Source organism: Martes martes (genome assembly GCF_963455335.1).
Source record: "Martes martes genome assembly, chromosome: 2".
Taxonomy (NCBI): domain Eukaryota; kingdom Metazoa; phylum Chordata; class Mammalia; order Carnivora; family Mustelidae; genus Martes; species Martes martes.
The window spans coordinates 205,582,316-205,592,903 of NC_137889.1; the positions used below are offsets into that span (position 1 = coordinate 205,582,316).

General features: G+C 41.8%; 1 long non-coding RNA gene across 1 annotated transcript; it reads right to left on the minus strand.

Moving 5' to 3' along the window:
- Window positions 1-1,007: 1,007 nt before the first annotated feature.
- On the minus strand, window positions 1,008-10,461 carry LOC308339240. Its single transcript, XR_013966481.1, has 6 exons — window positions 9,998-10,461; window positions 6,994-7,079; window positions 5,218-5,399; window positions 4,618-4,868; window positions 3,683-3,762; window positions 1,008-2,656 (listed from the first exon to the last, which is right to left on the minus strand). It is a non-coding gene; the product is annotated as an uncharacterized lncRNA (long non-coding RNA).
- Between the last annotated feature and the right edge of the window lie 127 nt (window positions 10,462-10,588).

Below are 10,588 nucleotides of genomic sequence, written 5' to 3' on the forward strand. Positions count from 1 at the left end.
CCTCTGCCTGTGCTTCCCGACGTGAACAAGACAGACAGGTGAAGGAATAGTCTGTTACGGACATGCTCCTCTGTCGCTCCGCAGGGGCGCGGAGGAGTCGGCGGTCCGGTTAGCACCGCACGGTGCCGTTGGAGACCTGAGGTCCGCCGCAGGCCCTGGCCCCTACGGAGCGCGCTGCCTGCGAGTCGTTTGCAGTTCAGCTGTTTTGCAGCAAACGAAGTAAAGTCACAAGAAAAGCACTTAGTAGACGGTCCGAACGCGGACCGAACCAGGTCTCCCAACTGCTAGAGCAGTTCTGTTACACGGATCAGCCCTCGGGCCTTCTCTAAAGCGCCTCCACTTCTGCGTACTGGAGAGGAGGGTTTGTGCGCTCCCCCTGCACTCTTTTGAACACCTTTTAATTTGAAAAGCCGAGTTTCTTTTTCCAGGACGCAAACAGATTTAAGGGATTACTTAGGTTACAGTAGCTGACCTCTGGTGTTCTACAAGGCCAGTTTTACCTACAGCTGCGTTTATCTAGAGGAGCCTGTAAAAAATTAGACTTAAAAAAAAATCCGACTTTAAAGGGGGCCCATCATTGGAGTCAACAGGAAATACCGAACTCCCTACTACCTGGAGCTGCACACTGGCGTGGAGAAAGGGCTCATTTGAGCAGCTTCACTAAAGTCCAGTATTCGAGCAGTGGTTACATGCTTTGGTATCATTTAATGTACATGTTCCTGTTGCACAAGTCGAGCTATAAAGTTCCCTGCTCCCCACCCCCTTTTGTAGGCTGTGAGGTAAACAAGGCCCTTCGTGAAGTCTCATGACTGGAACATAGCCACTTTCAGTGATTCGTGATTGTCTGGTAGCATGCTACATGGGCAAAGCTGAGTAGTTGCTACAGAAACCCTAACAGTCTGCAAAGGCTCAAGTATTTACTGTATGGCCCTTTACAGGAAAAGTCTGCAACACCTATTCCATTAGAGGATTTTACCTAAAATGGATCAACATTCAAAATCAAAGTATGAGACATACAGAATTATAAATTTATTTAACAGCCTCAACATAATAGCACACAAAGGCAGTATGACTTTAACTGATGATCATAAAGGTAAAGTATATTTGTTTCTAGGCTTAACCTATTTATATCTGGCTAAATACAGAGTTCCTAGCTTTTAAATGCAGGAGTTCTCCTGTGGACTGTGAAACTGAAACGGCAAAGCAATCAATCTATGGGATTGATAATCTTGATTGTTCTGTAACCCAAGATTTGTCCAAACATCATAAACTTTCTTGATGTTGGTTATAAATATAAAAAGTATTGAAAACAGAAACATTGAAAATTAAAGCATTTTATTTATAGGAAAGTCTCAAGAGAAGTTTGAACAGTGCTTGCTTTCTCATGTAATTTACAACATGGAGCAAGCATCTTCTCTACACTTTGGCAAACTGTCACTCTTTTGAGTTTGGATCAGCTTCTAAAATTTAATTCCTTACATATTCAATGTCATGAAATATCTGAGAGCTCCTTTAATGTGGTTTTTTCACCCACATCACTTGCTCTGAAACGTATTCTTCCTTTACAACACACAAATGCTTTTCTCCTTTATTACGATGTTCACCTTCACTAAATTCTTCCAGTTCTGTATCTAGAACTGCTGCTTGAATGGTAGGAGTGTCAACATTCCCACGGTCATCTGTATCTTCTAGGAACTCCCTTTACATTACAGCCAAACACTGTGAAGTTTTTACACAGTAGTCTTTTTTTTTTTTTTAAACACAGTAGTCTTATACTGGGCAAAGCAAGGACTGCCTGTGACTCTTGGAATAATGGTGCAAATTTCACAGTAGCAACCTCGTCTGAGCTTGCAGCTTCGCCAGATAGCAGAACGTTAATCAATTCATGCTGACTCTGGAAGCGATGGAACTAGCCTGTATGGACAGTAAAATGTGTTTTTTTTTTTTTTTTTCAGTCTCCTTTTAGTTACCATTTTCCTTCAGTGCAGCAACTAACGTCAACACTTTGGCTTGAATGCTAGCCAAAGTGATTGGTATTGTTTATTAGAGCCCTCAGTTGAAAGTAGAAGTAAACACTCCATTTCGACCATACATGGCTTTCTGTTCCTAGTACAATTTAAACTAAAACATGTTGAAGCAACTAAAGTTCTTGTTTCACTGAACTTTTAAAAGATGGTTCATACTACAGGCTCATGTCAGCCCAGGTCTCATCTTCACTCTGTCACCATTTTCCAATCTTCTAATGACGTCCAATGTCACTTCCAGTGTTACCAATTTTTGTCTCTTTGCTGCCCTGTCATCTTTGTTGACCAATTCCCTCTTTTGATGATCCATTTTTGTAAAATGTTGGGGAGTTTATCACTGGGAAACAGGCAACACAACTACATGCTTTACTCTTTGTGAACTGATAGATGTTCAGTAATCAATGATCACTGACCAACAGACTTCTGAAAGAAGTGATATAAGTGGTTACTGACCATCTTTTATATATATAATCATTTGTGGAATAAAGAGCTTCAGGAAAGCTTATGCAACAATTTGGTTACTATTGTAGTAACTGAAATTTCAACCACGTTGTAGGGGAATTGGTGTTACTTAACTGTGAAAACTGATCTTCATGTATATGGGTACGGTGCAAAGTAAAGACTACCTGTATCTAAAAAGAAAAACTTGTATTAGTTCACAAAATAGTCAACTTTTAAACCAATTTAACTACTAGCCAAACATAACCCTAGATCAATATAAAAAACTGAAGATTTTCTCAAAGGAATGTTAGTTCCAGACTGAATTACTCACTGGAGCTAGAAAAATGTTTGGAGACAATGTAATACATAATTCTTCATATTAGGGTTTGCAGACAGTCCAAAGACATCCTTTTGAGAATTTAGGCCCCCTCCCTCATTTCAATAATGTTGAGGTTTGCAAAAGAGTAAAATTCTGGACAAATCTACTGTTGTCCAGACTGTGTAACTTTATAGTCATCACAAGGCACCAGACTGTGTGTGTTTACAACTTAGTCCGTACCATCCAGCAGACACCATGTTTACTCCTGTAACAGCATCCATCTCATTAAGGTTTTAGTTTTGTTTCTGAATACACTTATTTTGTACATCTTTTCATTAAGGCATATAAACAAAGTTTTTCATCAACTTTCGTGTTTGTAGAAATAGAAAATGTATGTAAATCAACTTTGAATATTTGCAAACATTCTTCTCCTTTCTATCTTTGTATTTCTCGGATTTGAAACACCCCAAGACAACATGCCTGACAGATTAATCTGGTATTAGATTTGAGATTTCCAGCTTTTGACTACCTACCTATTGTTCTTGAATAAAGCTTAAATTACAGGATGGTCATTCATTAGCACATCAAAGATCATTTATAGAACATCCAAAAGTTCAGCAAATTTAAACCGTGCAATATATGATTTCCAAGAATTTCAGGGGCTGACTTCCATTATTATTTTTGAGAAAAGATGATCATGAAGGTTAAAAGTCCTGATCCCAGTCACCCAATTGCCAATCCTCAATCAAATCTACTGACTTAGAAAATTGTATTATTTTTCAAAGGTGAAATAAGGAAAAAAATTTGAGTATGATATCCACATTATGCTCAAATATCCAGTTAGCTGATATCTGATTTTGTTATTTTGTCAAAACTAACAAATTAATAAACCTCTTACCTTCTATATAAACATTCACATTTATCAGATGAATCTGACAAAATGATGTTCTTTAAGAGAAACACCCTTCAATTTCATTCCTAAAAGGGAAAACATTAATAAGTAATTCAACACACAGAAACTACATCCCATCTATACTTTTCTTTCTCCCACTACGATTTTCTTTTTCCATTATGTCCTCATCCACATACATTAATCACAACAAATCATGATGTGAACAGCAGTGGAAAAAGTTTAATCATTGGACATTTTTATTTTTTTCCTATTTTCAACTTAACCTTTAATCATAAGGTTTTCACGATTTAGCCCCTTTTAAAGAACACATAATAAATGCACATTTCTATAAATCTGAATTCTCATAAACAAGACCTCCAATTTTACTATGACTGGGAAAAAAACACACACCAAAGATAATTTCAAGGGTATTATTTACCTACTTTGCATAGATTACCTTATGCTAACTTAGAAATATATTCTCAACATTTAGCTTGCCAAGGAAAGGATAATCATAGCTTAATACAAATACATTCCAAAACTGGTTACATCTTGTTTTATATGCAATGCTTTTTGTTATTTGACAGTATCTCCAATCATTAGAAGCATGTGAGCTTTAAAAAAAAAGGGGGGGAGAATTGTCCCTCCTAACAAACAACTTTCAAGCAGTGATAAAGGGATTAAAATCTTGAGCCCTAATTAGAATTCTGCCAATATTGGGGATTCTGATTGCTTGGTAAAGTCTATATTTTGCTCATTAAGAGGGACAGAAGACCATGGAGGGAGCAGAGCAACAGAAAGAAAGGAAGTATGGGGCGCCTGGGCAGTTCAGTCGGTTTGGTTTAAGTGTCTGACTCTTGATCTCTCAGCTCAGGTCTTGATCTCAGGGTCCCAGGCCCAGCATGGAGCCTACTTAAGAAAAGAAAGAAAAGCATACTCACCATAGTGGATAAATATCTAGCTTTTGAGGAAAAGGACAAATTGCTTTAAAGCTGCTGCAGCATATTTGTACCTTCATTCCATCCTATGTCAAGTATTTGAATAAGTGCTTTTAAGTATTTGTGGACTACATTCCTTGAAAAACTTGAAACAGGAATTTCCACCAAGTCAGTGTACACCGCAAGCAAAATAGCACAGGTACTTCTATATACAGTCTACTTCCAGCTTCTCCAACCACCTCCACCTAGAAGAACTGGGAAAGGGGAAATGGGTCCCAAAAATATATATGATCATGGTAGAGTATTCTAGCTATAAAATGAGCTTTCTTATACACTCCCTAGAAAACTTCGAAAAGGACTATAGCATCATTTATGGAACTGATATATTCCCCGGCAAGAAACCGTGCACCTTAGAAGAGAGCGCTCATTTGGATCCAGACTCTCATACTTCTAATTATCTGACCTGAAGGTCAAATACTAAACTCTTGACTCAATAAACTGAAGCAATTAAAAAAAAAGAGACAGGTGTGGTAGTCAACCTCCAAGAGGATCCCCAACACTCCCTGACCCTTGGTATTCACATTCCTGTATGTGCCCACCTACATGGTGTCTTGGCGTTTCTCTCTCGGATCACTGCCTCTGGTGGAAGCCAGCCGTCACGTTGCGGGGATACTCAGGCAGCCTATGTTCACACGGCGAAGAACTGAAGTCTTTAACCAAGAGCCATCAAGGAACTGAGACTTGCCAAGTGAGAATCAAGAAAACTGACGTCTCCCCGCTCTCCGCTATAAGATAAGCATTTGCTGTTGTAAACTACTAAGTTTTGGGTAATTTTTACATAGCAATAAATAATTAATACAGAAGACCACAGTCCATATTCAAAAAGTAAAATGTAGGGGGTACCTGGGTGGCAACTCCTTGATTTTGGCCTGGGTCATGATCTTGGGGTCCTGGGATAGAGCCCTGTGTTGGGCTCCCTGCTCAGTTCTTCCTCTCCCTCTGCCTCCCCCACTTCCTGCCACTTGCTCACATGCTTTCTCTCTCAAAAATAAATAAAATCTTTTATTTTATTTTATTTATTTGTTGGAGAAAGAGCACATAGGAGAGAGCAGTGTGAGAAGGAGAGAGAGCAGGAGCAGGGGAAGAGGGAGAAGCAGACTTCCCACTGAGCAGGTAGTCCAACAAGGGGCTCAATCCCAGAACCCTTGGGGAAAGGATCAGATTTAGAACAGTTTTTTATAGTTGGCCACCAATAATTGCAAAACCCCAAGGCTCTCTGAACTGAAAAGATGAAAAATTCATCAAAAATGTCAGTTAACTAGAAATACATTTTAATATATGAGAGCATTAAGGGTTCTAGAACTAGTTAAGAATCTGACAAAAGGGTAGATGTTTAATAAGGAAGACACCAGTCCTAGAAAGCAAAAAGTCTATTTGCTTTCAAGGTACCTAGGTGGTTCAGTTCATTAAGGCTTTGCCTTCAGGTTAAACTCTGCCTTCGGCTCAGGTCATGATCCCAGGGTCCTGGGTTCGAGCCCCGCATAGGGTTCCCTACTCAGCAGAGAGCCTGCTTCCCTCTCTCTCTCTCTGCCTCTCTGCCTACTTGTGATCACTCTCTCTCTCTCTCTGTGTCCAATAAATAAATAAAAAATCTTAAAAAAAAATAAATAAAATGAATGTGAACATTAAAAAAAAGAAAAAAAAAAGCCTTTGCCTTCGGGTTCTCGGTCCTGGGATGGAGCTCCGCCTCCAGGCTCCTTGCTTAGCAGAGTGTCTGCTTCTCCCTCTGCAGGAGGGATGGGGGCGGTGGCTTCTCCTTCTATAATCAAGGAGCATTCTCTAGCAGCTCCTCCCCCAAATTAAAAAAAAAAAAAAAAAAGTCTATTTGGTTTCATGTTTGTGAGAAACGTGTTTATAAAAACCAAAACTGTGTATATAAAATGCTTAGCACATGCTTAGCACAATGCCTGACATATAATGGTTCAGTAACCATTAGTTGTTATTTATTACCCCCCCCCCAAGCTACCGAATCAATGAGACTCTATAACAGGAAATTATATTTTACCAAAGCCCTCATAAATCTTTACTTGGACAATCCTCTATTCCCAACCCAGTAGTACTCAGTACTATTGTTCCAGGAACACTTAGTACATTTAAAACAGAAGGGGGATTTATTTAAAACAGACAGCAGTCATTAAGTGTCTGCCTTCAGCACGGGTTATGATCCCAGAGTCCTGGGATCAAGCCCCCTGCCCGGTGGGAAGCCTGCTTCTCCCTCTCCCACTCCCCCTGCTTGTATTCCCTCTCCCACTGTGTCTCTGTTAAATAAATAAATAAAATCCTAATAAACAAATAAGTAAATAAAGCAAAGATACATACTGATATGCTACCTCCCCTGTATATGTGGAGTAATTATCTTGCAAGGCCCAGAAATCTTTTTCCAACATCTCCAAGAATGTTAATTCCTGAAAAGAAGTATTTTCTTTTAAATTACATTGCATAAATGGTCAATGCCTTTTGCAGTAACATCTTTAATACAGCTTACATATCCTCATTTACATATCCAATAATCACAACAGTTCATTATGTGAACAGCAGTGAAAAGGTTTAATCACTGGATATGAAGTTTTTGAAGGAAGCAAAGATAAAATGATCAAACTGAGAACCTCAGTGTCACCAGTAAAATAGCAACAAAAATGTAAAAGTTACAACTAAATATAAAGTATATAAATACAACTCAAAAAAAAATTACGCATTTACAAAGGACTGCACGTTTCCCTATCCAGAAGAAGTACACTAAGAATACCTAGGGCAGTGACCCCACATGGTTCCCATAAAATGAATTTTTAATCAGTCTACACCATTAAAGTAAATCTGTTTTGCAGCACTGTAGTTTTCAGTAACTCGTTTGTAATTAATAATTACAAGAATGCCTTCAGAATACTATGAGTGTCACAGTTTTATCTTTCCTAGAATGGCCACATCTGAAATCCAATTAAGCAGAAAGAAAAGCCCTCTTTTCTTCTGGACTGTGATGCTTTACTGGCAGCAGGGGTACTTTCAACTCTAAATTAGTAAAAAACGAGAGCCTCCACCTGCCCTCCGGTGCTCAACAGGTTATACCATTTAGCAGCCCACTTGAACTCAGAGCTCCACTTCCTTTCTGCAATGTCTAGCATCCACCAGGCTCGTTCTTCTGTTCTAATATAACGTACAGCAGTCTCCACTTAAGCTACCTTTGAGGGGATGGGAGGAGGGCACAGGAGCACTTCCTCAGGTACTGATCACTATTTCAGAGATTACCAAATTGCACAGATTTTGAGTAGTCAATGCTAACCTTCTTTTTTCCCCTGTAAGTATGGCTTCTTTCAGATGCACGATTTTTCTGAACATGAGGTATTTTTCATGAACATGTATGATGTTATAGAAGAAACATACATTATCTATTTGCGTGTCAGAGATTGTAAAGACAAATTCACCTTAGACACTGTTTCTACGCTCAAGGAGCATCCTCTAGCAGGTTCCCTACAAACCCCAAGTCCTTAAAAATTGGGCAACTACCACAATGAAGTACCACTTCACACCCACAAGAACATGGAGGAAATGGAACCCTCATCCACTGATAGTGGGAATGTAAAATAGTCCAGCCACTTTGGAAAAAGTTTGGCATTTCCTCAAGGGTTAGAACTAAGTCAGCATACGACCCAGCAATTCCACCCTGAGATATACACTCAGCATGAAAACGTATGTCCCAACACCAAGTTGTACACTAATGTTCACAGCAGAATTATCCCAACAACCCCCACAATGGAAACCACCCATGTGTTTTAAGTGGTGAATGGATAAATACAATCACAGCAGTATATCCATACACTGGAACATCTTTTGGCAATTAAAAAAAAAACTAAGTACTGTTCAACATGGACGCACCTTAAAAACATTCTAAGCAAGAGGCGCCTGGGTGGCTCAGTGGGTTGAGCCTCTGCCTTCAGCTCAGGTCAGGATCTCGGGATCCTGGGATCAAGCCCCCTGCCGGGCTCTCTGCTCAGCAGGGAGCCTGCCCACCCCTCCACCCCCACCTGCCTCTCTGCCTACTTGTGATCTCTGTCAAATGAATAGTATCTTTAAAAAAAAAACACACACACACACAATCTAAGTGAAAGGAAATCACTCACAAAGACCATGTATTAAGTTTCGGATTCCATTCATATGAAATCTGCAGTATAGGCAAATCTATACCAGAAAAAAACAGTGGTTTCCAATAACTGCGGGTAGGGGAGACAGAGGAAGTGAATGTTAATGAGAACGGGTTTTCTTTTTTGGGGAAGGAGGGTGGTTATAAAAATGTTCTAAAACTGACCGTGGTGATGGTTGCTCAACTCATGAATATACTAGATTGTACACATTTTACATAGATTAATTGTATGGTATATGAGGTTTATCTCAGTAAAAAGGTTACCCAAAAAACCGAGACAAAATTTTTTTCCTTAAGTAGAAAACTGGGGCCCCTGGGTGGCTCAGTGGGTTAAAGCCTCTGCCTTCGGCTCAGGTCATGGTCTCAGGGTCTTGGGATCGAGCCCTGCATCGGGCTCTAGCCCTGCATCGGGCTCTCTGCTGGGCCGGGAGCCTGCTCCCACGCACCCCCCCCACCACTCCCGTCTACTTGTGACCTATCAAATAAACAAAATCTTAAAAAAAAAAAAAAGATAATAGAAAACTGTTATTTATCTCTACTTAGCCTTATTTGGGGTCTTAATTGGTTGAGTACTAGAAAAATTTCTAATAGTCTAACAAACTGAAGGTGAATTAAATCCGGGTCCTACCCTTTGCACAATTTGGATTTGGATCAATTTTCCCCAAATTCAGAACCATCCTTAGGCCACGTGACTTCAAAAGATATATATACAAAAGCTGTTCATTTCGTTCAAACAAGATAGGAGCATATTGTAATGAAAAAGCAAATGTGAGTAATACCTTTTTGGCTGAAACCTGGACTAAGCAAAGAAAAAGGGGGGGAAAGAAGCAATCTGGCTTGGAAGTGTTGCAATCACTCTCGCCTGCTGGGGGAGAAAATGAAAATAAACTGAACAAAAAGCACAAACATTTCTGTTTCCTTAACGGGACTGCAGTGTTCAGCAGGAAGGCGAAGGCACCCAGTAGGCTCAGCCCTCAGACCCGAAGTGAACGACGCCCCACTTCGGGTCTGGGGGGAGCACCGCAGCCTCACACCCTCCCCACGACGCACGAGACCTCGCTCCAAGGCCTTCGCGCCCCTCGAGCCTCCGCGGTGCCCCACAGCCCCGCCGCCGGCTCACGGTCCCCTCCCTCCTGCCCTCCCGCACTGCGGCCGAGTCCCCACCACACCGGGCCCCAAGGGCCTTACCCGGCTTCCGTCATCCCCCACAGGGGAGAAGGGTCTCCGGAGAAGGGGGTCGTTGAAGTGAAGCCGACGTGTCCCCACCGCACTGTCATTCGAGCTCCTCCGCGTCCGATCTGGGGCCAGGCACAGCCGCAGCTCCTCCACCACCTCCACATCAAGCAACTACCGAACGGAACGCAAGGAGACGCTCCGCCTCTCGGGGGTCGCTGACTTGGGGGCCCGATTCCGTCTCCGGCACCTCCAGGGCGCTGCGCTCCTCCCCCCTCCTCCTCCGGGCACTTCTGCGTTCGCGCCCGGGCCCTATCCGCGTGCCCCTGGATTCGCCTCGGTTTCGCCCTTGCCTCTTCGCTTCGCATTTTCACGCTCGGCCTCACAAGAACCCGATGGCATCGGATGTAGCCACCGGCGCTGACAGAAGACGCAAACGAGGCCACAAACACCAAACCCACGAAGCGCCCTCAAGCCGAGGGGGAGGGGCCGTCAAGGGCTCGTCTTAATGCCCGGCTTTTCCGATTGGCTGCGGCGGCACGACGTGGCCTGTGATTGGTCACGGCGCCCAGCGCAGCGCCCACGAAGAGGAAGGGTAGGAGTCTT